Here is a 23,287-nt window from a genome sequence, read left to right as displayed (position 1 = left end):
ACAACAGATGAGAGAATTAATTTTAAAATTTAAAAATCTGTTCCCAGATGTTCCAAACAGAACATCGATAATTACCCATGATGTTGATGTTGGGGATACAAAACCAATCAAAAAACACCCATATCGAATGAATGTGGAGAAAAGTAATCTTTTTGATCAGGAAATAAAATACATGTTGGAAAATGATATTATTAGACATTCTACTTCAAACTGGAGTTCGCCCTGTGTTATTGTACCTAAACCTGATGGAACTGTTAGATTTTGCACAGATTACAGGAAAGTGAATGCTGTAACAAAGTCAGATGCTTACCCTATTCCTATGGTGGATGATTGCATAGACAGAGTGGGAAAGGCAAAATTTCTTACAAAGATTGACCTATTAAAAAGGTACTGGTGTGTTCCATTAACAGATAGAGGAAGGGAGATTTCAGCCTTTGTAACCCCTTCTGGATTGTATGAATACAATGTTTTGCCATTTGGAATGAAAAATGCTCCGGCAACATTTCAAAGAATGATTAATTCAGTGATTCATGGGTTAAAACATACAGATGCCTACATTGACGCCATAGTGACTGGGAATGATACTTGGGAGAATCACATCTCTGCATTAGAAAAGGTTGTTTAAAAGACTTTCCAAAGCTAACCTCACAGTTAACTTGGCTAAAAGTGAATTTGGCTATGCCACTGTGACGTATCTTGGTTATGTTGTAGGTCAAGGCAAGCAAGCTCCTGTTCAGGCAAAAGTTCAAGCAATATCTGAGTTCCCTATTCCCACAGGTACGAGCTCTGTTAGAAGATTTTTGGGAATGGTTGGATATTACCGAAAATTTTGTAAAAAATTTGCTGATGTTGCTCTTCCCCTAACTAATCTTCTGAAAAAGGGAGTAAAGTTTGTTTGGACAGATTCTTGTCAAGAAGCATTTGAGAAGCTGAAATCCATTTTATGCTACCATCCTGTGCTCAAAACACCTGACTTTGAAAAGCCATTTTCGTTAGCAGTAGATGCCAGTGATGAAGCTGCAGGAGCTGTGTTGTTGCAGAAGGGTGACCTTGATGATATTGACCATCCTGTAGCTTACTTTTCAAAGAAGTTTAATGAGCATCAAAAGAATTATTCCACCATAGAGAAAGAATTACTGTCGCTTGTTTTAGCCTTGCAACATTTCAGTGTGTATGTTTGCACCGCTCAGAAACCATTGACTATATATACAGATCATAACCCATTGGTGTTTCTGAGCCGAGTCAAAAACAAGAACAGAAGGCTGTTAAACTGGAGTTTAATTTTGCAAGAGTTGGATCTCATGATAACTCACATTAAAGGCAAAGATAATGTGATTGCTGATTGTCTTGCCCGATGTTAAATGGGAAACATGTATCTGCACTAATCTGATAGTCTGTAGTTGTGTAGCATGATAATTATTAACATTACTAACTGTATACGCGGTTAAATTTTTCTTGGGATTTTTTTTTAGGTGGGAGGTGTTACGGACTCTGTGAAAGTCCCTTTAAGATAGAGATTGGGTGTGTATGTGTGTGTGGGGCGTGCTTACGTCAATAGAAGATAAAGGACGTAATGACGTTGTTGAAGAAGTTAGAAGAAGACAGGAGAGAGAGAAGGAGGAGAGACACCAGCCTGCTAGTTTTCTCTATCAATGGATGAGAAACAATAACTGTGTTTTCCACTGACATCCATGTATGGAAGTTGGAAGTAATCCGGTGGAGTTCACTTTGTTGCTGACCTGTAGAAGGAAACAGGTATTTGTGTGTGGACGACCACGATTCGGATGCTTTTCGGGGTGAGGAAGTCACTACCGAGTAAACACTGGAGTGTCGTTTTGGGTTCCATCGTGGAACATTTGGATTTCGTATCGACTCTCTCTATATGTCTACGTCTTATCTTCAGACAATGGCAGTTGTTGAAGAAGCCCTTGCTCATGTTTCACCTTATGGCTTGCGGAACTGTACTTTAAGAACCATTCCGGAACTTGGAGTTTGGGACTTTGTCACACACACACACACGAAGAGTTTGGGACTTTGTCACACACACACACGAAGAGTTTAGTTTTGGGGTTAACGTTCGAGGTTTAACATTTTTGAATTCTAACATACTAACACTTTTACTTTTATTTTACGTATTATCATAAGTAGTAGTTAATAAAATAGTTTTTAACACTGAATCTTGTTCAGTGTGTTTCTTTTGTTGCTGGTTCGTGACACCATACTTTTCACAATGGGCCTTGAAAGCCTATACACAAATATAGAGACAGACAGAGGCATACAGGAAGTCAGAGAGATACTGCAGGAATACCCAGACCCGGAGAGGGCAGACGAGACCTTCGTCAAACAACTGCACCTGAGCCTGACAAAAAATGACTTTGAATTCAATAATGAATTCAACTTCCAGGTCAAAGGCACGGCAATGGGAATGAAATTTTCCCCAGACTATGCCAAAATATGCATGTAAATGTGGGAAGTGAGAGTCTGCCAAAGATGTCCGAAGAAACCCATGTACTTCTGCAGATAGCTAGACGACATCTGGGGTGTTAGTACACATTCTGAGAGAGAGTTTGAAGAATTCATCCAAATCCTGAACATACATCACCCCTCCATAAAAGTAAAGGCCATCACAAGTCGAGAGAAGATTGATGTCCTGGACACTCCAGTTTTCAAACTATCAGTAGAAAATGCTGGCCGGAAACAAGCGACTAAACTATTCTTCAAGGCAACAGACACACATACCCTCCTGCACACAGCAAGGCATCACCCAAAACACAGCTTCAGGGGTATCATCGTCAAAACACAACAGATCCGCTTTCACTACATTTGCACCGGGGAGGAGGACTTCAACGAGCCCACCGTTATCCTTTTTACAGCACTGAGATGGAGAGGTTACAGTAAACGCAGACTCAGGCACATCAAAAACAAATTTCGTGACGCCTCACACATCCCACGCACAGAACAGGTCAATATCCAAGCTGCCACTGACAGTAGGGTACAGTCGGATGGCTATCAGTATCCACACACTAACTTAGACCCACTTCCAACAACTTAAGTGGGAGGTGAGCTCACTCAGAGAATACACAATAGTGTCAGCTTTTAAAAGGGTTCAGAATCTAAGAGACCTATTAGTTACGACCAAACTACACACAACTCCAAACTGTGGTGGGATACACTGTAGAACATGTAAAACATTAAAAAATAGCAAAGAACATGCACAACAGAGTGACAGGTAAATTGGCACAGATAGAGCAGAGGAGAACCTGTGACCAGCAGAATCTCGTCTGTGCAATTCAGTGCAAATAATGCTTCGTCTTTTACTTAGGAGAAACAGGTAGCAGCGTAAGGGTTAGACTGACAGGGCACCTCAGGTCCCAAGGAATAACATGTACCAACACCACTTCCCATTCCTCCATACACGTCCAGATACCTATACGGGTGCCTTGGAAACTGTCCCCTCACACAGGCCAGGAAACCACCAACCCCAGGCGATAACTCCACCAACCCAAAGCACCTCCTCCTCCTTCACACCACAATCACTACCACAGTCCAAAATTCACCACCATCTCTAGCGTTCTCCTCATTTTAATATCTTCCATCCACACCCAGCACCCCGACAAGCCCTCGCTAACACACCGAAAAAGCCCTAGACAACCGCCTGAAACCTTAGCTAACAAGTTTTGGTCGCCTCACTACAGGAAGGATGTGGAAGCCACGGAAAGGGTGCGGTGAAAAATTACAGGGATGTTGCCTGGATTGGGGAGCATGCCTTATGAAAACAGGTTGAGTGAACTGGGCCTTTTCTCCTTGGAGCGACGGAGGATGAGGGGGGGGGGTGACCTGATAGATGTGTACAAGTTGATGAGAGGCATTTATCGTGTGGATAGGCAGAGGCTTTTTTCCCAGGGCTGAAATGGTTGCCACAAGAGGACGCAGGTTTAATGTGCTGGGGAGAAGGAATAGAGGAGATTGCAGGGGTATTGTTTTCCTCAGAGAGTGGCAAGTGCGTGGAATGGGCTGCCGCCAACAGTGGTGGAGGCGGATACGATAGTGTCTTTTAAGAGATTTTTGGATAGGTGCATGGAGCTTAGAAAGAAAGAGGGCTATGGGTAAGCCGAGTAGTTTCTCAGGTAGGGACATGTTCGGCATAACTTTGTGGGCCGAAGGGCCTGAATCGTGCTGTAGGTTCTCTATGTTTCTATTTTTCGAACTACCAACAAGACAAATTACACAACAAACCCAATAAATACTCCCCAACTCACATACACGACGACAAAACCTGGGGCCCCCATCCGACCCTATTTAGATATGGAATAAAGAATAAGGCAGATATCCCTATAAAGGCGAGTGGAGCGGGATCGGGATAATGAAGGCGTGGGCTAGAACGGAGTGGAAGGGGCCAGTGAGACTGAATATCCAGTGACAAGATCAATTAACAAAAGGAGGATTATTTCCCACTGCCCCATAACAAACAAACAAACGTGGATGGACATGTGGATGGGTGGGTTGGTAAATTCTCAGATGATACAAAGATTTGTGGTGTTGTGGATTGTGTTGAAGATTGACAAAGGATACAATGGGTTACAGCTCAGTTGCAGATATGGACGGAGAATTGGCAGATGGAGTTTAATCCGGCGAAATTATCTGTGTTGCACTTCAGGAGATCAAATATAAATTGACTGTATCCTGTCAATGACAAGACTCTTCACGGTATTGATGGACAGAGGGATCTTGTGGTATAACTCCATAGCTCTATGAAAGTCGCTGCACAGCATGACATGTATGTGAAGAAAGCGTATGGCATGTTTGCCTCTGTTATTCAAGGCACTCAGTTCAAGAGTCGGGAAGTTTTGTCTCTGCTGTATGAAAGGCTGGTTAGGCCGCACATGGAGTGTTGCATTCAATTTTGGTCGCCCCGTTACAGGAAGAATGCGGAGAGCTCGATGAGGGTGCCGAAGTTCCAGGATGGTGCTTGGATTAGACAACATGTGCTATTTGGAGAAGTTGGACAAACTTTGGTTGTTTTGTCTGGAGCGTCAGAGGTTGAGGTGAGAACTGATAGCAGTTTAGAAAATTACGAGAGGCACAAATGCAGTAGATAACAGGTTTCTCTTTCCCAGGGGCGAAGCGTCGAATACCAGAGCACAAACCTTCAAGTTGAGAGGTGGTAAGTTCAAAGATTTGTGCGGCAATTGTTTTTTACCCAGGGAGTGTTGTCTGCTAGGAATGTCAGGAGTGGCGGTGGAAGGAAGTACGACTGGGGCACATGGATGTACAGGGAATGGAGGGTTATGGACATTGTGTCGGCAGAAATTATTCATTTAGTTAAGGATTGGAAAACTTGTTTAATTTGTCCGGCACAACAACGTGGGACGAAGGGCCTTTTCCTGAGCTGTACTTTGTTTCGTGACCCAGGTTCCTTGATCTATGGCGTTAAACCTCAAATAGCGTGACGTAATCCTACCGAGAAGACCAGACCCCGTATCATTCAAAGTCAAGGTCGAGTTTATTGTCAGATGCACAAGTACACGAATGCACAGGTGCAGTGAAAAACGTACTTGCAGCGGGATCACAGGATCGTCGCGTTATATAAGCAGCATTCTGAAGTAAAACAAATTAAAAATGAATTATACACAATTTACTCAAGGAAAAACGCTCATTTAGACTAAAATAAAGTCACAGAGTGAGACGATATTTCTTCCAGTTCACAATTCCCGGCCGATTCTCTCTGATTCCCCCCAGTGTGTTTGGAGTGGGAGAGACGGAGTTAGTTTCGTCGGGGGCCAAGGAATGGCCACAAACCGATCAAAGGTAAAAGCGACAGTGAACAAGACAGAACAGTCGGTGACTGCTTACAGTGGGACGGCGTGGATATTACACACGGGGATTTACTCCAGGAAACCAAACATTTCCCAATAAAGAATCGGAATCTGCCTCATCATCAGGTTGAGGAGAACGACCAGTAGATCCGCCGTTGCCATGTCCACCAGGTAGAGAATGAAGCTTCTGGAGAGACCGCACTTTCCCCGCGACAGGACCACAATCGTCAGCACGTTCACCGTTAGGAGGGAAATAAACAGAAACATGACAGCGGGGTTGGAGAAACGTCAGCAGATTCACAGAGAGGGAAATCAAATGTACAAATCTGTTCTTGGATTCAGATTTGGAGGGGGTTGCTCCCGACTGTGGGGTTATCTGCTGCAGACGGGGATCAGAGATCATTGAAATCAACCAGTAACTGGAAAACAACGGCATCACAACGACCAACAGACATGTGAGAAGCGGTGGTTCCCTGGTCCGTTGAAGATGCCTGACGAGTGAGTGATTCATTACGTGCTCTAGTTCATAAAGGTCAAAGTCCTCAGTATCTGAGCTTCGTCTGAGGGAGACGTGATGTATTGACCTGACCAGGCCGCCGCCTGCGGCTGGTTGGGAACATGACGCAGCCACAGTGGAGACTGTGGTGAAATTTGCCCAGGTCTCCGGTGCAGCAGTCTGATTGAGCCGCACGTAGTGCACGGCAGTGGGATGTGGGCTGTGGGAATCCACCAGAGGTTTCAGATGAAATTAGACCATGATCAGTGCAACAATATCAGTTCACTGATGATGCAGAGAGTTCCGACTGCACGGATCACCAGACATGGCAGCAGTGAGGAACAGGTGGTTTTCAGGTGCGGCAGTGCAGATAACAATGGTTTTTCGAATGAATAAATTTAGTTGGGGACGTGTCAGCAAAATAGAAAGATATCATAGAGAGACGAAGGATAAATAACACAGAAATAAACGTCATTCATGGAGTTGATCCCCGCACACGTACCAGGTCTGTGTCTGGCATCTCCCTCAAACGGAGCTCAGTTAGTGATGACCTTGCGCTTTATTAACGGAACACGTCATGAATAGTCCACACACGAGACCTCTTTACCGGAGACCGTGACCACTGCTTCTCCCCCGTTTGTTGGTCGAGTCGTTGGACAGTGACATACCTGGAACAGCAACAAGAGCGAGGATGGTACAGTAGACGGGCAGAATAGTCAGGAGTAAATAATGGATACGATGTTCTGCTGTTAACCAAGGAGCATCCGATAAAATGCCGTCAGCATGTAAGAACATGCTGCCCTTAGACCCTTCATAGAAACATTCTGCCCTTGGACCCACTTGCCACCTGTTCCTTTGCCTTTAAAGAGAGTCTCCCAGTCGACCCCAGCTGGATCCTGTCCAATGCCCTCATCGTTTGCCCTGCTCCAGCTCAGGAGTTTAGGAAGTGATTTGGGTGGTGCCGGTCGCTTCAAGAATTAAATGGTTGAAGGTAAGTCGCCGTTCCTGAATCTGGTGGTGTGGGACATTATGCTTCTGCATCTGTTGCGCGATGGGATCTGCGAGGAAACGGCATCGCACGGAAGTTTGGGGGTACTTTGATGGTGAATGTTGCCTTCTTGAGGCAGCGCCTCCTGCAGATGCCACCGATGGTGGGGAGGGATGTGCCCGTGATGTATTGGGTAGAGGCCACCACTCTCTGCAGCTTCATACGTTTCTATGCGTTCGACTTGCAGCCCCAGACCGTGATGCAACCTATCAGGACATTTCCAACGGTAACTCTGTGGAAGTGTGTTCGGGCGTTCGGGGACAAGCAGATCATTCCTAACCTCCTAAGAATGTAAATTCGCGGGCGTGCCTTACTTGTGATTGCATCCAAGTCCAGGGATATTGTTGTTGGAGATGCATGGGTATCCCAGTGAATCACACACAGCCGGCCCCGAACCCCCAACTTGTCTGCATCTGGAGGGCCTGTCATTGAATAAGAACATCACCAGGTGGGAGTGTTGTCCACAATTCAGAAACCACCACTGGGTGGGCATGTCATCGAGTCAACCAGTACGGACACAGGCCCTTCTTCCCACCTGGTCCACGCCAACCAAGACGCCCAATCCAAGCTCGTCACATTTGTCTGCATTTGGTCCATAACCTTCTAAACCTTTCCAATCCATGTACCTGTCCAACTCCCTTTTAAATGGTGTTATTTGTAAATTGGAATATTATTGTCACCAATACCGAGGTACAGTGAAAAATCCTGTCTTCCATACCGTTCGTCCAGGCCAATTCATTACACAGTGCATTGAGGTGGAACAGTGTAAAAGAATAACGGAATGCAGAGTAAAGTGTTACAGCTACAGAGAAAGTTAAGTGATTATTCTCAACACTGGTGCCCCACAAGGCTGCATCTTCAGCACCATACTCCACTCCCTATACACCTCACGACTGCGTGGCCAGATTCTGCTCTAAGTCCACCTATATGTTTGTAGATAACACCGGAGTAGTGGGCCGTATGTCAAATAACGATGAACCGGAGTATAGGAAGGAGATGGAGAGCTCAGTGACATTTTGGCACGACGGCAATCTGTCCCTCAATGTCAGCAAAACTGAAGAGCTGGTCGTTGACTTCAGGAAAGGACGCTGTGTACATGTTCCTGTCTGCATAAACAGTGCTCAGGTCGGGAAGGACGAGAACTTCAACTTCCCAGGAGCGCGCATCACTAATAACTTGTCCTGATACAACCACGTGGATGCCACAGCCAAGAAAGCTCACAGCAACTCTACTTCCTCAGGAGGCTAAATAAATTTGTGATGTCTCTGTTGACCCTCACCAAATTTTATCGATTCACCACAGAAAGCGTCCTTTCAGGATGCATTACTGTTTGGCCTGGCAACTGCTCTGCCAGGGACGGCAAGAAACGTCAGAGAGTCGAGAACACTGCTCAGCACATCACGGAAACCAGCCTCCCCTCCACGGACTCTGTATATACTTCTCGTTGCCTTGGTGAAGCAGCCAGCATAATCAAAGACCCCACCCTTCCGGGACATTCTCCCTTCTCTCCACTTCCATCGGGTTGAAGATACAGGAGCCTGAGGGCACGTACAACCATGCTCAAGGACAGCATCTACACAACACTGATAAGATTATTGAACAGTTCCCTGAAGCAATGAGATGGACCATGACCTCACGATCTTCCTTGTTTGTACCTTGCCCCTTATTCACGCATTTTCTCTATAGCAGCGACACTTTATTCTGTACTGTTATTGTTTTTTACCTGTATTAAATCAATACACTTTGCACTAACTCAAAGTAACTGCACTGTGTAATGAATAGACCTGTACGATCGGTGTGCAAGACAAGTTTTTCACTGTAGCTCGGAACAAATGATAATAATACACCAATACCAATACCAATGTCCTGACAACCACGATTTTCTCCGCAATAAATATAGAGGAGAAAGATTTGTTTAAATTCTCATGCAGCTCAAGACATTCGCGTCCCTTCTCATCTCTGTGGGAACCTGCACCCTCCCTAATCTCCCTGGTTTGTCTGTGCTATATTCTTTAAACAACGGAGCAACATTGGCCACTTTCCGGTCTTCGGAACTTCACCTATGGGTAGCTAACGATGAAACAAAGATCTGCTCAAGGGCTTCCATAATTTCTTCTCTAGTGTCGCGCAAATTCCGAGCATGCTCTCTGTCAGGCCTGTGGATTTATTCACTTTCATGCACTGTAAGGCTGAAAATACATCCTCCCTGGTAATATGAATGTTCTCCTACCCATCTCACCTGTTTGCCTCATCCCCTCAGCAGCAACGATTTTCTCTGCAGTAAACAGAGGAGAGAAATGTCCCTTAACATTCCCACCCATGACATGCAGCTCAAGACATTGGCGGACTCAGAGGATGTCTCTGAGGCCCTTCTCCCCCCGAGTCATCTTTTTTAACATAGCGGGAGAACCCTTTGGGATGTTTCTTAAACCTAACTGCCCGATCTCTCTCACACCCTCTCTTTGCCCTCCTGATTTCACTCTGAAATGTATTCTTAATCTTCTCGTTTTCATCAAGGGATTCAATCGAATCAGACCTCCTGAACCCAATGTATGCTTCCTTCCTTTTCTTGACGAGAACTTCAATATCTCTCGTCAGCGAGGGTTCCCTAAACTTGCCAGATTTACCCATCGCCATAACAGGGACATGCTGCTCCCGGACACTTGACATCACAGTCTTAAAAACCTCCCACTTTCCATTCGGTCCACTCGTTTCGGACAGTCTCAACCAACCGACTTCTGCTGGATACTGTCTAATTCCCCTCAAATTAGTCCAAATCAAGTTTAGGACTGGGGAATATTGGGGAAATTAAAATCCCCCGATAATACAGCTCTATTATTAATAGAACTATGTTCCAGGGAGAACACGTTCGGTGGATTGTCTTGCAATCAATAGCCACTCCAGTGGCTCTAGGTCGATTGAAGTTTGACGAGATTTGGGATGACATCAGAGAGCTTTTAAATTGCTACAGATCTACAATAAAGAGCGTTCTGACTGTTTGCTGGTCTGGAGGCTCCAATGGCCAGAAACGAAAGCGGATGCAGAGGGCTGTGGAGTCAGCCAGCTCCGTCACCGGCACAATACTCCCTACCATCGAGTACATCTCCAAGAGGGGGAGCCTCAAGAATGCGGCATCTGTCCTTAAGGAGCCTCACCATCTGAGAAATGGCGTTCGTCTTTGCTGCCATCACGGAGCATGAAGACACTCAATCAACGATACACGATCCGCTTCTTCTCCAAAACCATCATATTTCTGAGCCGTCCACGAACCCTACCTGGATGTTACTTATTTTGTACTGCTTATTTGTCGTCTGCCTTTGCACTGCACTTCTGCGGCATAACAATACAATTAATGGCATATAATACAGTGATAATGGAGGTGTTGGGGTGTTGTGGGCGGTGTGCGAGGTTGGGGTGTTCTGGGTGGTGCTGGATATATTCGGGTGTTGTGGGAGGTATTGGTGTGTTGTGGAAGGTGTCGGGGTGTTGTGGGTGGTGTTGGGATGTTGTGGGCATTGATGGAGTTGTGGGGTGTGGTGGGAGGTGTTCGGTGTTGTGGGAGGTGTTGGAGGTTGGTGCGTTGTGGGTGGTGTTGGGGTGTTGTGGGGTGTTGCTGTGCCCGGCTAGTTATCCCTGAATCTGACAGACCCAACTCTCCCTCTCTTCCCCTACACCCCCCGCAGGAGGACTGGGTGTTATCCTCGTGTGTCTACCCCGGTTCACAGTAAGATCCCACATCATCTGCCTTGCCCGGAGCTTCCTGCAGGGAGACCCCGAAGAGCTGCTACCCCTCGAGGTGGTGTGTCCAGGGTAGGAGCCGCTCTATCCCCCCCCCAACTCACGAATCCCCCACACGTCTCCATATACCCCTCACCGGTCACTCTCCAGACGCCCCTCTGACTTCTGACCTTGATCTCCAACTGCAGACAGTCCGTGCTCTGGGCTAACCTGAGCCGACTGGAGAGTCTCCCTGGCGACCGAGGGTCCATCATCCCCGCACCACAATCGGCAGGTGAGTGGGGGCGGGGGTGCAGGGAGAAATTTTGGGAGGGCAGAGAGGGAGACCCTTGGGTTGGGGAGGGAGGGGTTTGGGCAGACTCTGGATTCGTCCTCTCCTCTCACGAGCGAGGGGCTCCCGCCAGCTTCCTGACCCCTATACGCCTGTCGATGGGTCCGAGGATGGCGCGCGAGGGTAACTGGTGTGGGCCTCTCCGTGTCCAACTCCCTCCCCCACTCTCTCTTTCGCCCGTCTCTCCCCCTCTCTTTCTCCCCACTCTCCCGCGCTCGTCCACCCTTTCTCTCCCCTCTCTCTCCTCTCACTGTCCACTCTCTCCCCGTCTCCCCTCTCTCCCCGTCTATCTCATTTCACCCTCTTTTGCCCCTTACTCCTTCTCTCCCTCTCTCTCTTCCCCCACTCTCTGTTGCCCCCTCTCAGCCCACTCTCTCTCCCTCTTTCGCCCCTCTCTCCCCCTCTCCCCGCGCTCTCTCCCCGTCACTCCCCCCTCAATCTTCTCTCTCACCCTTTCTCTACCTTTCCACTCCTTTTATCCCCCTCCCTCTCCCGTCTGCCGCTCCCCCTCTGCCACCCTGTCCCCAATCTACACTCTCTCTACCTCACCGCTCTCTCTCCCACTGTCTCCCCCTCTCTCCCCTCTTCCCCTCAACTCTTTCCCTGCCCTCTCCCCCTTCTCCCCGTCTCCCTTCCCCTTCTCTCCCACCTCTCTAACCCTTCTCTCCTCCCACTCCTTCACCCTCTCTTTCACCATCTCTCCCCGTCTCTATCCCCCAGTCTCTCTCCTCTCTCTCCCCTTCTCGCACTCTCTCCTCCTATCTACCCCCTCTCTCCCCCTCATCCCAATCTCCATCTTGAACTCTTACGCTCCGCTCTCTCCGCTGTCCCTCCAGGGTCACTAGGCTGAACGTGCCCGGGGTCTGAGCGGTCGCAGCGATGGTCCCGTCAGTGGACCCAGCGGAGTCTACAAGTGAGGGGGAGACGTCCACGGATCGGGCTGAGAAAATGGAGTGTGGACTGAAGGGGAGACGAACTGGGGTATGTGGGGGTTATCGACCGTGGGGGACAAAAAGCGGGGCGACTGGTCTGGGTGAGGTGGCGGGTATGGGCACAGTGAGGAAGAGGGAGACTCCAGCACTTGCCGTCTTCAGTGGCCATGGGGGTGATGTGGAGAGTAGTCCGCGGCGAGGGGATTGTCACACGGCGGGGCCGGACGGTTACGCTGTGGGGGTTGAGTGAGGGGTCTCCTGTTGGGTGAGGGTCTACTATGGGTAATGGTGGTTCCTCGCAGGACAGACAAATAGTGAATTGTTGGGGGAGCGGGGCCTCACCGCCCACCCCCACCCCCGGGCGGTGCCGAAATTTACAGGAGCATGTCAGGAACGCCGAGCTCAGGAACTTCTCTGTTGCAGGTCGGTGTTCGGTGGCGGTCCTCGGGGGCGAGATCCCTCCGTCCGTCCTGGTCCCAACCCCACGGCGTCCTTGTTCCAAACCATTCGGGTCATCACACACCGTCTCCGAGACCACCTTCCTACCCGACACCCCACCCCGTCTCCGTCACCACCTCCCCCTACACCCCTCCCCGTTTCCGTAAACCCTCCCTCCCCGTATCCATCAACCCCTCCCTCCACTACACCCCTCCTCGTCTACGTCACCCCTCTCTTCCCCACACCCCTCCCCGTCTCTGGAATCAACTCCCATTTGTGGGCAACACTCCCACCCGGTGTTGTTCTCCCGCAATCACAGGCGCTCCTGATTTGTGGACAACACTGAAAGTCATTGGTCTTCCGCCACATTGACAGTGAGCGCAGGGAAACCGCAGAGAAAACTCACAACAGGAAATCAAAGGAACTGGCCCTTGACCCACACTGTCTGTGCTGACACGGTGCTGAATTGATTTAAACCTCTTCTGCCTTCCTCTCTCAGGGCTTCGTAAAGCCCTCTATCGTATCTGCCTCCACCCCTACCCTGGGCAGCGTATTCCAGGTACCCACCGCTCTTTGTGTGAAAAAATCTTACCCCGCACATCAGCTTTAAACTTTCTTCCCTCTCATCTTACACGCACTCTCTCTGCTGTTAGATATTTCGACACGGGGGGAGGGGGCAGGGAGAATGATCCCGGCTGTCTACACTATCTGTGCCGCTCGTCATCTTATAAAACTCTCCTCTCCGCCTCCGCCGTTCCGGAGAGACCAAACCAAGTCTTTTCGACCTCTCGTGATAGCTCACGCCCTCTAATCCTGTCAGCATCCCAGTTAACCTTTCCTGCACCCACTGCAAAGCATCCTGCACCCTCCCTGTAACGGAAGCGACGAGGACCGCATACAACTGCGGACCGACCAGAGTTTTATACAGCTGCAACGTCACTTCCGGACTCTTACACTCGACGCCCCGACCGATAAAGACGAGCTTGCCGTACGCCTTCATCACCATACCCTCGAACTCTGCGGCCAGTTTCAAGGGATCTGTGGAGTCGGACCCTAGGATTCCTACTGTACACCGACACCGTTAAGGGTCCTGCCCTTAGCGGTGTTCCGTCCCCTTACATCTGACCGCCAGAAGTGCAACCCCTCACATTCGCAAGGATGGAATTGCATGTGCCACTTCTCCGCCCGACCGATCGATTTCCGGCTGTGTCCTTTGGCGACCTTCTACAACGTCCACCACTCCACCGATCGTTGGATCGTCTTGGAACTTACTGACCCACTCATCCAGCACTTTTCCATACAACTGAGGAAGCGGGTGTCCAAGCACTAATCCCTGTAGGACATGACTGGTCACCGACCTCCTGCCAGAGTAACAACCCCCCACATCCTAGCTCGCGGGTGCACCCCCAAGACAAGGGGGAGACCCTCGGGGAAAGTTGAGAGTCCGCAGAGAGATTGTGATGAGCTACGCGAACACGGGAGGGCTGTGTTCTTGGTGGGTGTGGGACGTGGGAGGAGAGGGAGATGGGATGGAGGGGAGAGGAATGGGATGGGAAGGTTGGAGGGAAGTGTTATTAGAGGTGGGAGGGGAGTGGGTTGGGATGGAGGGGAGTGAAATGGGAGGGAGTGGAGGGATTGGGAAGGGTAGGGGATTGGGCGGGAGAGGGGAATGGAGGGAGAGTGAGGGTAGGAAGGGAGAATGATGAGATGGAGTTGAGGGGAGGGGAATGGGAGGGGATCGGTTTGGGGGAAGGTTGTTTGGGGGAGTGGGTGGTGGGAGGGGAGGGGGATAGGGTTGTGCCGGCGAGGGTGTGGTGTTAGTGGAGGGGAATGTGTGTGGGAGTGGAGGGATTTGGATTAAAACTAAATAGTAGGGATGGGTCCAACAGTTTGGAAAAGTATGGATTAAATAAAGGAGAGGAGAGTGCAGGAGAGATTACGAAGTCTACAGAATAAAGAATAAGATAGGAAGTTAAGAACGGGATAAGAATTTAACTTCAGGCAACATGGATACTAATTTGAGAAGCAGGGAGGTGAATACAGGACTGAAGGTGTTATATTTGAATGCACACAATGTACCTAATAAGGTAGATGATCTTGTAGCGCCGTTAGAAATTGTGGGATTAACAGAGTCGTGGTTAACATAGTCACAGCTGGGAGCTAAACGTCCAAGGATATACATGATATGGAACAGACATGCAGGTAGACAGAGGGGGTGGGGTCGTTCTGTTGGTAACAAGTGAAATCAAATCCTCAGCAATAATTGACATAGGATCAGAAGATGCAGAATCCTTTTGGGTAGAGTTAAGAATCTGCAAGGGTAAAAATAACCTGATGGGAATTACATACAGGCCTCTGAATAGTAGCCAGGAAATGGGGTACAAATTAAATCAGGAGATAGATATTGCCTGTGTAAAGAACAATATTACGGTGGGCATGGGGGATTTCTTTGTGCAGGTATAGGAGGAAAATCGGGTTGGCACTGGATACCAGAGAAAGAATTTGTAGAATGCCTACCATATGGCTTTTAGAGCAGCTGGTGCTCGAGCCCACGAGGGAAAAGGCAATTCTGGATTTGGTGTAGTGCAAAGAACCAGGTTTGATGAGGGAGGTGATGAAAGAGGAACCCTTGGGAGGTAGTGATCATAATATGATAGAATTCACCCTGCAGTTTGTGAGGGAGCTGCTGAAATCAGATGTATCTGTGATACAATTGAGTAAAGGTTACTACAGAGGCATGAGAGAGGAGCTGGCCAAATATGATTGGAAGGGGACGTCAGCAGGGATGGCGGTAGAGAAGCAATGGCAGGAGATTCTGGGAGTGATTTGGAAGACCCAGGATCAGTTCATGCCACAGAAGAAGAAGCATTCTCAAGGGAAGGAGACAAGGGAAGTCAGAGACAGCATGAAAGAAAAAGAGAGGCCAAACAATATTGCAAAAATTAGCGGGAAACTGGAGGATTAGGAAGCTTTTAAACCAACCGAAGGCAACTGAAAAAGCAATAAGGGGAGAAAAGATGAAATGTCTACGTAAGATCACCAATAGAATAACAGAGCACACCAAAGTACAAGACCTCACTTCTCCGGGAAACGCCTATGCGAATGCTCCCGCAAAGGATGCTGCTATCCCCGGTCCCCTCAGTGTCTATTCAGACGGAGACAGACAACTGTTGAATAGAACGGCCTTGCAGGACATAGGGAGTGCAGCGGAACTTCAGAGGGACGTCCCTGCTAATCAAATTGAATTGTGTAAACAGCACGGGTGCACCAAAGATCCTGACATACGGTGATGGACAACCCCTGCTTGTCAGGTTTGAGAATCAAATGATTTTTACCTGTGTTACATAATTATATCCATGCGTTGACACATCTGGACAAGGAAAGAACGGTAGGAGGGTCACGAGAAAGGTGGTGGTACCACGATCTGAGGAAGGAGGCGTAAAGAAAGGCACAAGGATGGAATATTTGCCAGAACAATAATCACGGTGAAGAAGCTCAGTGTCCTCTGGGTAGGACAAGAATGCTTACGGGCCCGTCTGAGTGCAGACAGATTGATTTTATACAATTTCCTGGAGTGCAGAGTTACAGGTACTGTCTTGTTATCATTGATCTTTTTAGTGAATGGGTAGAGGCAACACCAACAGGAAACGCCACAGAAGAAGCACCGGTAGGAATTAGACTGCAGGAAATAATACCTCAGTTTGGGCTCCCAACCATGATTAGATCAGACAATGGGCCACATTTTACTGCTAAGTTAAATGAGGAGTTTTGCCAGCATTTCAGAATAAAGCAACAATTTAACTGCACCCATCATCCACAGGAAGAGCGAATTGTGGAGAGAGTAAATGGTACGTTGAAGAATAAGTTGGCCAAGGTAACTGAGGAGACAGGACTGAATTGGTTGAACGTACTTCCATTGGTCCTCTTTGAACTAAGAATTACACCGCACACTCGTACAGAATTAAACCCAGCGGAAATATTATTTGGAAAACCGCTGAGCACACTTTGGGCTACATATAAAAATATAGAAGTGTTTCTTGATCTCCATGCACTTCAGAGAGAGAACGATTAATTATATACAAAAATTAACTGACGCTCATGAGACTTTACATTCGCAAGTATGTAACGCTCATGAAAGGAGGACAACACAGAAGGATCCTTACCGGGATTCCAGCCCGGAGATCACGTACAGATAAGATTTTGGGAGGGGAAGAAGTTGACACCTAGTACATGAAAGGGCCCCTTCCGTGTACGACTCACAATACCCACGGCAGTAAAGGTCGAAGGGCAACCTCGGTGGATACATCACTCCACTGTGAAAAGATTGGCCTTGGGAAAGGACAGCATGGCGTGGCGAAAATGGACAATTAATGCATCTATAGGTATTTTGGGATTTGTTCTGGTCATTCCTGTAATAAATGCACTCATGCAAAATGAAAAGTGTTCAAACCATGTATCTAGACGGGAGTGTCGGAGGTTGTGGGAAGAACTGATAGCAGTTCATAAGATTACTAGAGGCACAGAGAAAGTAGACAGCCGGTCTTTCTTTCCCAGGGACGAAATGCCTGATGCAAGAGTAAATGGTGAGAGGGGGCAAATTCAAAGGAGATGTGTGCGACAGGTTTTTGCACAGCGGGTGCTGGGTACCTGGAATACGCTGTCAGGTGTGGCAGTGTGGGGGAAATACGATTGGGGCACATGGCTGCACAGGGAATTGAAGGTTATGGACATTGTGTCGGCAGAAATGATCAGTTTAGTGAAGTATTTAAAAATTTGTTTAATTAGTCCGGTACAACATCGTGGGCCGAAGGGACTGTTCCTGTGCTTCACCTTGTTTTATTACTCGGTTCTCTGGATATGTGAGTTTAAATCTCAAACAGCGTGAAGTAATTCTGCCGAGAAGCACCGACATCAGATCATTCATAGTCAAAGTCAAGGTAGATTTTATTGTCAGATACACTAGTTCACGAACGCACAGGTGCAATGAAAATCATACTTCGCACGGCATCACGGGCACACCGCGTTATGTAAGCAGCATTATCAATTAAGACAAATTAAACATGAACTGTACATAAATTTTTCAAGGAAAAAGCTAACTTAGAACAAAAAAAGCCATAGCGTTTAGACGATATTCATTCCAGTTCACAAATCCCAGCCGGATTCTGCCTGTTTCTCCCCACTTTGTTTGGAGTGGGAGAGACAGAGTCGGTTTAGGAGTGTCAGCCGCGCGGATTTCTCAGTTCCTATCCGCGCTGAGCGATGAGAGTGAGCGGAGATTTCACCAGCGCCTTCAGCTGCCCCATGAACTTTGTCTGGGCCACCCCGTAAAGAGCGGTGTTTGTGCAGCAACTCAGGAGCTGCAGCATGAACCCCAGTTCAGTAATGGTACCAGGTGGAAGCTCAGCTGAAGAAATGTAAGACAATCGAATCCACACAGAACTCACCGTAAACAGCGCCCACAACAGGATGAAATTCCACGACACAACCAACCGTAAAATGTCGGATTTCCTGCGGATCTCCATCTCCGGGTCTCTGGAACTTTCCCCACTGCTCGGACCCCGGAGTCTCCTGCGGGCTCTGCTCGCCACTAAAACGTGTCTGATGGTCAAAGCATTGAGCAGGAGAATGAGGATAAATGGGATCACAGGAGTGAGGAGGTAATGGAGGAGCTCGACTGCGCTCCAAACCCATGAGTTCGTAACACCTCGTCTGTACCAGCAAAACCAAGGACAATTAGCAAACCGGTAGTCTCCTGTGAGCATGAAATACCAGAAAATGTTCTTCAAACAGCTCAGCACCGTCACCCTCCCCAAAACCACAGCTGCCGTTCTCTCGGTGCAATACCTCGCTTTCAGCTTCTGACAACGAATGGCCACAAACCGATCAAAGGTGAAAGCGCCGGTGAACCAGACAGAACAGTCGGTGGCTGCGTAAAGCAGTACGGCATGGATATTACACACGGGGATGTACCACAGGAAACCAAAAGCTCCCCCATAGAGAATCGGAATATGCCGAAGTGTCAGGTCCAGGACAACGATCATCAGATCCCCCTTTACCATGGCCACCAGGTAGAGAGTAACGCCTTTGGAGAGACCGCACTTTCCCCGGGACAGGACCGCAACCGTCAGTACGTTCACTGTCAGGACGGAAATAAACACAAACATGACAGCAGGCTTGGAGCAACGTCAGCAGATTCACAGAGAAGGAAATCAAATGGAGAAACCTGTTCTTGTATTCAGAGTTTGAGGTGGTTGCACCGGGCACTGGGGTTGTCTGCTGGAGACGGGGATTACAGATCAGTGAAATCAACCAGTAACTGGAAAATAACGACATCACCTCGACCAACAGACAGGTGAGACGCGGTGGTCCGTGGTCCGGTGAAGATGCCTGACGAGTAAACAATTCATCACGTGTTCCAGTTAATAAAGATCATAGTCCTCAGCCTCTGAGATTCGGTTGAGGGAGAAGTGAGATATTGACCTGGACAATATGCGGCATCAGTCGAGGCTCCTCATCCTGATCATTGCTTTGTGCTCTGTGAGAGCGTCGCTGATCAGTTTGTGGTGACCCGGGGTCAGTGTGGGTTGGAGAGCCGGTCACTCTCCCTGCTCTTTATGCAGCGACATTATGTTAGTTGTGGGTGAATCCGCCCAGGGTTCTCCTTCTATTTATTACCCTGTGAGCCAGCGTCTTTGTGTTGGGGCCTCCACCTGCTACTTGTTGGGAACATGACTCAGCCACACTGGAGATTGTGGTGAAATTTCCCCAGGTCCCCGGCGGAGTAGTCTGATTGAGCCGCACGTCGTGCCCGGAAGGGTGATGGAGGCGGTGGGAAACTAGCAGATTTTTCCAGATTGAAATTAGACCATGATTAATGCAACAATATCAGTTTACTGATTGCCGCAGAGAATTACGACAGCTGGGATCAGCAGACAGGACAGTCGTGAGAAAAGCGTCAACTACAGGAACGGCAGTGCAGATAGCAATGGTTTATCGAACAAATCAATGTCGTTGGGGACGTGTCAGCAACATGAGAAGATTTCATCGAGAAACGAAGGACAACTAACACGGAGATTAAGGCCATTGAAACCGTTGATCCCCGAACTCGGAGCAGGTCTATGTATGACATCTCCCTCAACCGAAGCTCGAGTGGTGAGGACGTTCCGCTTTATTAACCGGCACACGTAATGAACAGTCCGCCCGCCATGCCCCTTACCTTACCCCATTACCACTGCTTCTCACTTGCTTGTTGGTCGAGTCTTTGGACAGGGACTTACCTGGAAGCGCAACAAAAGCGAGGATAGGATAAAAGACGGTCTGAAATGTGTAGAGTAAATAAGTTATCCGAACGTTATTGTTATCCAAGGTGCATCGGATAAAATATATTCCGCATACAAGAAGACACCCCGCCATATCGTTGTAACGCCCCAATCTCCTGTTTCCAGATCCCGACCCATTCCTGTAATAGCTCGCTCCTCTGTTCCCAGATTCCAATCGGTGACCACAACTTCACAATTTCCGGGTTCTATGCGTTCATGTAACATCCCACATTATTGTGCGCTGCTCCTGAATTATCTTCTTCTACTGTATTGCTGCTACTCTCTGTCAGCAACGGAGGGGCTGCTCCCACAGTCAGACTTCATCGAAATCAAGAGATTTTAAAAGCGGTGGGGAAAACCCTGGTGACACAATCGGGCTCCGAGCAGACTGACGTTAATTACACTCACTGAACAAACATCTGCTGTTAACCCCTTTGTATCTGGACGGCTGGTGCAACACGTATAATAACCAAGCAAAAGCGGGCTGATATCCAGGATTTATACCCACATCCTGTGGGTATAAATCCACAAGGCATGCACTCTTCTACCCTTCACATCGGGCAGAAGTACAAATACGTGAAAATATGTTCCACTCGGCTCAAGGAAAGCCTCTATCCCACTGTTATAAGACTATTGAACGGTTTCCAGGTTCGATTGGATGGACTCTCCACCTCAGAATCGACCTCGTTATCACCATCCACCACTTTGTCTGCCTGCACTGCACTTTCTCTGTCACTGTAACATTTTATTCTGCATTAAGTTGTTGTTTTGCCCTGTACTACCTCAAAGTACCTGTCGTAATGAATTGATCTGAATGAATTGTGCGGAAGACAAGTTTTTTTCGCTGTACCTTGGTACATCTGACAATAATAATCCAAATTAGTTCTGTTCAGTGAGATGGACCAATAGGGTCTGGGATCTCTCTGAAGTGTCAATGGTGTGTGGACGCGTGATTCGGAATTCTGTGGTCTTTGAACACATCCCTCAAAATGAAAGATCCAGATGAATCCTTGCTATGGATGAGAGGATGGAGATAGAATCACGGGAACTTTTTTTCAGTTAATCTGACGCAGTGCGAGGGCGATGACTGCAATGGATGATTCAGACTCTGGTGACAGAAACTGTGGGAATTATTCTGCTTCAAATTGTTGTATTTATGACATGGATTTGGGACGAACTCTATATAATGATGCGATCAATCAGATCCCGTTGAACGACCCTTCCATTCATCTTAAACCGATGACATCTTGATTTTGACAGGCCTGCACAGGAACAAAGATTTTTGAGATCAATCCTCTCTGTACCTCTCATGCTCTGATAGATTTTCTTCAGATCACCTGGCAGGGAACCCAAGCCCAGCCCATGCAATCTCTCTCCGTAACCTCCAATCCAGGCAAAATCCCTGCCATTCTTCTCTGCTCTCTTCCAGCAGAATCACATTCCTCCTGCATGGGGAAAAAAGAATTACACAGACTGTTCTGAATGCGGGTTTCACCTTCACCTTCCCATTTATATTCCATGCCCAGACCCAGGAAGGCTGGCATGACGCATTCCTTCCTCACCACCCTGTGAACGTCTGCATCCACCGCAGGGAGGTCTGGACTCGCACCTCAAGATCCTTCTGTGCTTCAACAGTGTTAAAGGTCTTGCCATTCACAACGTTTTCTCTCTTTACAATTAATCTCCCAAAGAGCAACACCTTATATTTGGCAGGATTAAACTCCGTCAGCCATTTTCCCACCAAAATCTGCAACTGATCGGAATCATGCGATATCCTTTGCAATGTTCTGCACGATGCACAACACCACTAACCTTTGTATCGTCTTCGAAATTAGGAACTCATCGATCCATATTTTCATCCAGGATATTTTGATATATTTCAAACAGTATCGGTCCCTCTGCGGTTCCCTGTGGAACACCAGTTGGCAAGGGTCTCCAGACAGAATAAGTCCCATCGTCCTCTACACTCTGACTTCGATGGCCAAGCCAATTCTGAGTCCAAACAACCAGGTCACCGTGGATGAGACGCATCATAATCTTCTGGAGGGACCTTGGAAAACGTCTTCCTAAAATCCATGAAGACAACATCCACATCATTCCCTTTATCAAATAACTTCTTCACCTCCTTCAATAACTCAATCAATTCAGTGGGCATGTCTTGCCCCGCACAAGCCAAGCTCTCTGTCCCTAATTAGGCCACGATTTTACAAATGGTCATCAATCCCATCCCAAAGATTCCTCTGCAATAACTTCCCTACCAATGACGTGAGATTCACTGGTCTTTCACTTCCATAAATGTCTCTGTTTCACTTCTTGACTTACGGAACAACATGAATTCCTCCCCATTCCACGTGCACCTCGTCAGTGGCTGCTGAGGACCCGAAGCTCCTGAATAAAGCCTCTTCGACCTTATCTCTTGCCTCCCTCAATGATAGTTTTTTTTTTCATCAGACCCTGGAAATTTGTTTCCTCTGGCATTTGGTGATTTCAACCGAGTAAAAACTCGAACTATCAAGATTATCTATCCTCTCATAAGTTGAGACAGTTCTATCAGATCGCCCTTCGGCCTCCAAACCTCGAGAGAAATCTATGCACGATTGTCCACCCTCTGCCTGTCGCTATTACTCTGCCATCCACACAACATCTTGGTGAACAACTTCTGCACCATCTCCAAAGCTTCCACATGGATCCGATAGTGTGCACACCAGAACTGCACACTGTACTCGAAATGCGACGCAACTGATGTCTGAAACAACTGCAAACGAATTTCCTATATTTTCACTCACCGCCCCATCGGCTGAGGGCAAGCATGCCGTACGCCTTGTTGAGCACCAAATCTGCTTTGTGGCCACTTTCAGGTAAAAAATGGTGCACGTGAACCGCAATATCCCTCTGTACGCCAGTGCGATTCAGAGTATTGCCATGAAATGTGTACTTTTCCCTTGCACTTGATGTTCCCAAAGTGCAACACCTCACACTTCCCCGGATTAAACTTCATCTGCAATTTCTCCGCCAATATCTGAAACTGATCAGTGTGCCGCTCTATTCTTAGACAGCCGGAGACACTGCCCTCAACGCCACCAATCATCAGCAAAATTACCAAGCAAACCATCTGCATTTTCATCCACGTTCTTTCCATGGATCACAAAGAACAGAGTACCGTTCACTG

This window comes from Pristis pectinata, chromosome 29 (assembly GCF_009764475.1).
Source record: "Pristis pectinata isolate sPriPec2 chromosome 29, sPriPec2.1.pri, whole genome shotgun sequence".
Lineage (NCBI taxonomy): Eukaryota > Metazoa > Chordata > Chondrichthyes > Rhinopristiformes > Pristidae > Pristis > Pristis pectinata.
This window is presented reverse-complemented; position numbering follows the sequence as displayed.